General features: G+C 39.4%; 1 pseudogene; it reads left to right on the plus strand.

The window, feature by feature from the left end:
• Positions 1–995: 995 nt before the first annotated feature.
• On the plus strand, positions 996–3,428 carry LOC133801456 (uncharacterized; annotated as a pseudogene).
• The last annotated feature ends 3,618 nt before the right edge of the window (positions 3,429–7,046 follow it).

A 7,046-nucleotide genomic window follows, 5' to 3' on the forward strand; every position in this document is an offset into this window, starting at 1 on the left:
TCATATGGCAATCAAAGTTGAGAGGCAGCTCAAGAAGGGTAGTACAAGTTCGAGGCCAAGACCGAGCCCACACAATCCAAGTACAACACCTTGGAGGTCAAACTATCCAAAGAAAGAAGACCAACCCACTTTCATCATTTGCACCAAAACCAGCCACCACAGCCACACCACCTCAAGGTAAAACAACTCCTACTAAGTCTCATTCTAGTGAGATTAGGTGTTTCAAATGTCAGGGGCGAGGACACATAACTAGCCAGTGTCCAAACAAGAGAGTTATGGTGATTCGAGAAAGTGGAGAGATAGATTCTGAAGATGAAGATGATCTTGCTGACATGCCACCATTGGAAGATGCTTCTGACAATTAGTATGGACCAGAATCTGGTGAGATGCTTGCACTAGTCACAAGGCGAGTCCTGAATTTGCAAGCAAAAGAGGAGGAAGAAGAGGTGCAGCGAGAGAACATCTTTCACAGTCGTTGTCATGTGAGAGACAAGTTATGTAGTGTCATTATTGATGGAGGTAGTTGTACTAATGTTGCTAGTGCTTCCATGGTTGCAAAGCTGGGGCTTACAACGCTTAGGCATCCTTGTCCATACAAGTTGCAATGGTTGAATGATAGTGGTGAAGTGAGGGTTACAAAACAGATACTGGTCTCATTTCGAATTGGCAAGTATGAAGATGAGGTGTTGTGTGATGTGGTTCCCATGCAAGCTGGACACCTCCTTCTAGGAAGGCCTTGGCAATTTGATCGGCGGGTGCAGCATGACGGCTTCACCAACAAGTATTCATTCACGTTCCGTCAAAGAACAATCACTCTAGCGCCATTGACGCCAAAACAAGTATATGAAGACCAAGTGAGGTTGCAAAAATTGAGTGACAAAAAGAAAATGAGTGAGCAAAAAAGGAAAGTGAAAAGATGAATGAGAGTGAGGAAAAAGAGAGACAAAGAGAGAAAAGTGCGGAATCAAGTGAGAGAAAACAAAATAATTTTTATGCAAAAAAAAGTGAGGTTAAGAGAGCATTGTTTACAAAACAACCCATGATTTTACTCATGTATAAGGAGGCTCTTTTAAATACTAACCAACTTGATTCTTCGCTGCCAAGTGTTGTTGTGTCTATCTTGCAGGAATTTGAGGATGTGTTTCCTGAGGAAGTACCACATGGTTTACCACCTATTCGAGGGATAGAACATCAAATTGATTTTGTTCGAGGTGCTTCAATCCCAAACTGACCAGCATACAGAAGTAATCCTGATGAAACAAAGGAATTGCAAAGGCAAGTTGAAGAATTGATGGAGAAAGGGCATGTGAGAGAAAGCATGAGCCCTTGTGCTGTTCCAGTGATTCTAGTTCCCAAGAAGGATGGGACATGGAGGATGTGTGTTGACTGTCGAGACATCAACAATATAACGGTAAAATATCGACATCCCATTCCTCGTTTAGATGACATGTTAGATGAATTGCATGGTTCTTGTTTGTTTTCCAAGATTGATCTAAAAAGTGGGTATCATCAGATACGTATGAAAGAAGGAGATGAGTGGAAAATTGCTTTTAAAACTAAACATGGATTGTATGAGTGGTTAGTCATGCCTTTTGGGTTAACTAATGCACCTAGCACTTTCATGCGCTTAATGAATCATGTATTGCGTGCTTTCATTGGAAAATTTGTGGTTGTGTATTTTGATGATATTCTTATTTATAGTAAGAATTTGCATGACCATGTTTTGCATTTGCATTCTGTTTTGGAGGTTCTTAGGAAACAGAATTTATATGCTAACCTTAGTAAGTGTACCTTCTGCACCGATAAGCTTGTTTTCCTAGGCTTTGTTGTAAGTGCTACAGGTATTTAGGTGGATGAAGAAAAGATCAAAGCCATCCAAGAGTGGCCGAGCCCTACAACAATAGGTAATGTTAGAAGTTTTCATGGACTTGCTAGCTTCTACAGGAGGTTTGTGAAAATTTTTAGCACCATCGCCGCACCACTTACAAAAGTTATCAAAAAGAATGTGCCATTTAAATGGGGTGAAGCTCAAGAGGAGGCATTTCAACTACTGAAATACAAGCTTACCCATGCTCCTTTACTTGCTTTGCCTAGCTTTTCTAACACTTTTGAAGTTGAATGTGATGCTTCTGGAATAGGTATTGGCGCTGTTCTTATGCAGGATGGGAGACCGCTTGCATACTTTAGTGAAAAGCTAAGTGGGGCTGCCCTCAATTACCCCACCTATGACAAAGAATTGTATGCACTAGTGCGAGCTTTAGAAACATGACAGCACTATTTGTGGCCAAAGGAGTTTGTGATTCTCACAGATCATGAATCCTTGAAACATTTGAAAGGCCAACACAAGCTCAACAAGAGACATGCACGATGGGTTGAGTTCATTGAGACATTTCCTTATGTCATTCGGTATAAACAAGGTAAGGAGAATGTGGTTGCTGATGCCCTTTCTCGCAGGTATGCCTTAATCTCTACTCTTGATGCTAAGTTACTTGGGTTTGAACACATTAAGGAGCTTTATCCTGTTGACCATGACTTTGGGGAGATTTATGGTGTTTGTGAAAAATCTGCTGAGGGAAAATTTTATAGGCATGAGGGTTTCTTGTTTAGGGAGTGATACGAACCACGCCAACAAGTGTGACGAAACCCGACACCAAATATGGAACAGCCACCAAGAACACACGAGATTGGAATGGAACCGCGACCCAATGCTTATCCAAGCACGAACCTTGGTATGAGGAAGACGCCACAAACGGGGATGGAATCCGTTTGATAAGTCAGGATGAACGCCACAAGGAATCTCCTTGATAAGTTCAAAAGTTTCTTCAAGAACTCAAGAAGAAATAAACTCACAATTTCATTCAACATAATCAGATTTTTCACATTGTTTTGGCAGTCCTTATAAGGACGAAAATTACATGAAAACAAGACCCTTGGTCTTTCTAATGAAACTGAAAAAATAAGGACAGCCCCTTTGTCTTCCTAATGAAAACCGAAATTAAAGACAAGCCTTTTGTCTTCCTCATGAAAACCGAAAATTAAAGACAAAAAGGACTCTTGGACTCACACAAGTAAAATGTTTGACTTATCACAAAATAAACAAAGACTAAAAAACGTGATTAAAAATAAAAAGACTCATTAAGCTCCTAAACTCAGTCAACTTTGATGAGTAAGACAAGTCTTTGTTCTCCTTCAATGTTGACCACGGTCTCCTCTTGTTTTAGGACTTTGTGGACTAGGCTGTTAAGTTCTTCCTTGAATCTCTTGGCTCGTGCCCTCGTCACTGGACCAACTGGAACTTGACTTGATACTTGGGTCTTGGTGTCCTCATCAGGGAGCATAGGTTGTGTGTTCCTAATTGTTCTTTAAGAGACTTGTTAGTTCAGGAATCCCACGGGGGAGGGTTGATGGGGCATTTTGGAGTTGCTAAGACCCTAGTTATGTTACAAGAGCACTTCTTTTGGCCCCACATGAAACGAGATGTTGAGCGAATTTGTGGTAGGTGTGTCACTTGTAGGCAAGCTAAATCGAGAGTTCAACCAAATGGCCTTTACACACCCCTACCTATTCCTAGTTCACCATGGGTTGATATTTTGATGGATTTTGTGTTGGGTTTACCTAGAAGTAAGCGTGGGAGGGATTCAATCTTTTGTGGTTGTAGACAGATTTTCTAAGATGGCTCATTTTATCCCTTGTCATAAGACTGATGATGCCTCTAACGTTGTAGATTTGTTCTTTAGGGAGTGATACGAACCACACCAACATTGTGATGAAACCCGACACCAAATATGGAACAGCCACCAAGAACATACGAGATTGGAATGGAACCGCGACCCAATGCTTAGCCAAGCACGAACCTTGGTATGAGGAAGACGCCACAAATGGGGATGGAATCCGTTTGATAAGTCAGGATGAACGCCACAAGGAATCTCCTTGATAAGTTCAAAAGTTTCTTCAAGAACTCAAGAAGAAATAAACTCACAATTTTCATTTCATCAAAATCTGCCATTCCCAAACGTTTACAAAGGCCTAATATAGGCTAAAAATACATCAAGACAACCCTTTGTCTTCCTAAAGAAAACCGAAAATTAAAGACAACCCTTTGTCTTCCTAATGAAAACCGAAATTTAAAAACAAGCATTTTGTCTTCCTAATGAAAACCGAAAATTAAAGACAAAAGGACTCTTGGACTCACACAAGTCAAGTGTTTGACTTTTCACAAAAAAAAAACAAAGACTAAATAAAAAGTACAAGATGACAAAATACAATAAGACTCATCAAGCTCCTAAACTGAGTCTTTTGGCTCGCGCCCTCGTCACCAGACCAACTGGAACTAGACTTGGATCTTTAGTCTTGGTGTCCTCATCAGGGAGATTGTGAGATTACATGGTATGCCTAGGACAATTGTATCAGATAGGGATGCTAAGTTCTTAAGCTACTTTTGGAAAACATTGTGGGGTAAACTTGGGACAAAACTATTGTTTTCTACTACTTGTCATCCTCAAACTGATGGTCAAACAGAAATAGTGAATAGGACTCTATCCACATTGTTAAGGGCTATCATAAGTAAAAATATTAAGACTTGGGAAGATTGTTTGCCACATGTTGAGTTTGCTTATAATCGTTCAATGCATTCTGCTACTAAATTTTCACCATTTGAAATTGTTTATGGTTTTAATCCTCTAACTCCTTTGGATTTATCACCTTTACCTGTTTCTGAGCATTTGAATTTAGATGGCGAGAAGAAGGCAGAATTTGTGAAGAAAATCCATGAGAGGGTACGACTCAACATAGAAAGAAGGACTGAACAATACATTAAGCAAGCTAACAAGGGTCGTCATAAGCAGGTTTTTGAGCCAGGTGATTGGGTATGGTTACACATGAGGAAAGAGCGATTCCCAACACAAAGGCGTTCAAAATTGCTACCTCGAGGAGATGGTTCGTTTCAAGTACTTGAAAGGATCAATGACAATGCCTACCGACTCGATTTACTAGGTGAGTATAATGTTAGTGCTACTTTTAATGTTTCTGATTTGAGTCCTTTTGATGCAGGTGACGATTTGAGGTCAAATCCTTCTCAAGAGGGGGGGAATGATGAGGACACCAAGACCCAAGTCCTAAGTCAAGTTCCAGTTGGTCCAGTGACGAGGGCACGAGCCAAGAAATTCAAGGAAGAACTTAACAGCCTAGTCCACAGAGTCCTAAAACAAGAGGAGACCGTGGTCAACACTGAAGGAGAACAAAGACTTGTCCTACTCATCAAAGTTGACTAAGTTTAGGAGCTTCATGAGTCTTATTGTATTTGTCATCTTGTATTTTTAATTTATTCACGTTTTTTTGTTATTTGGTCTTTGTTTATTCTAGTACAAGTCAAACACTTGACTTGTGTGAGCCCAAGAGTCTTTCTTTGTTGTGCTTGTTAGGGTTTTCATTAGGAAGACAAAAGGTTGTCTTTAATTTTCGGTTTTCATTAGGAAGACCAAGGGGTTTGTGTGTGTGGAATTTTCGTCCTTATTAGGACTGCCAAAACAATTGGAAAATCAGATTATGTGGAATGAAAATTGTGAGTGTTTTTTTCTTCTTGAGTTCTTGAAGAAACTTTTGAACTTATCAAGAGGTTCCTTGTGGCGTTCAACCTGACTTATCAAACGGATTCCCATCCCCGTTTGTGGCGTCTTCCTCATACCAAGGTTCGTGCTTGTTTAAGCATTGGGTCGCGGTTCTTCATCCCCAATTTCGTGTGTTCTTGGTGGCTGTGCCATATTTGGTGTCGGGTTTCATCACAGTGTTGGTGTGGTTCGTATCAAAACTAATCCAACGGTAATATGGAGTATTCAAGCAGCAAATCCAACCAAACAAACCAAACGAACACCGACGAAAACTTGTGAAAATGACGAAATAAATGATGATTTTTGGAACACTTGTGTGGGGTTTTGGCCAAAAGGCCTCTAGACCTTAGGGAACAAGAATATAACAAAAAAATTTAAGAGAGGTTTCCAGACTTTTTTTTTTTTTGGTTCGGATCGTCTTGGTTTTTTTCTTCTTCTTTCTTTCTTCTTTTTTTTTTTCAATTGCAGGTACAAGACACAAGAAGAATCAGAATTGGTGGAACCACAACGATTTGAAAACTATACAACTCGGATTGCACTAAAGAACAAGAGTAACTCATGCAAAATTCAGATATTTCACAACAAGAACAAGAGAACTCAATCCCAATTTTCAGATTTCACAATAAGACAAGAGAATTCAATCCCAATTTCGGATTTCACAAGAAGAACAAGAGAACTCAATCCCAATTCGGATTTCACAACAAGAACAAGAGAAACCGAAGGAAAAATTCAGATTTCAAAAGAGTTGATCTCGGGTCCTCTTCTTTCTTTCTTTCTATTTTTTTTCTCAAATGCAGGTACAAGACACAAGAAGAATCAGAATTGGTGGAACTACAACGATTTGAAAACAATACATGTAGAGTCCAAGAACTTTACTTAGCTAATTATTTAGTAGTATTATAGTATGTTTAGTATTATCTTTGTGACTGTGGATTTTTGGTTCAGACCGGGAATTATTTGGACACTCATAGTAGTACTTATAGATTTTCTAAGTTTAACCTATAGTTTAAGAATATTAATTTTAACCTAAGATTGATTAATATGACTGTTATTAAGGATTATATTTATTGTACTATAAGGTTTAGATATCAACCAATAGGATTTTAAGCACATGTTATGAATGGTGATTAAGGATTAAGTATTTTTGAGGATTAAATTTAATAAGGAGTAAAGTTTGAATGTTATAGGGTCAGTCAGCAGCTTTGAATACGTTGAGGGCTTAGTCAAGGCTGTTTACTCCATTCAAACTTAGCTAAAATTGTGTAATTTCGTGTTTAAATATTCAGCGTGTGCCGATATATCACAGCTATAGGGGGCGATATGTCGCAGCACGTAGATACGGAAAACACGAAACGATGCACGGTCGCCTCAGGCATACTGGCCCAGGCGATATATCGCCTACAGGGGGCGATATATCGCCTCCTCCAGCATAAATTCAAA

This window comes from Humulus lupulus, chromosome 9 (assembly GCF_963169125.1).
Source record: "Humulus lupulus chromosome 9, drHumLupu1.1, whole genome shotgun sequence".
NCBI classification, from domain to species: Eukaryota; Viridiplantae; Streptophyta; class Magnoliopsida; order Rosales; family Cannabaceae; genus Humulus; species Humulus lupulus.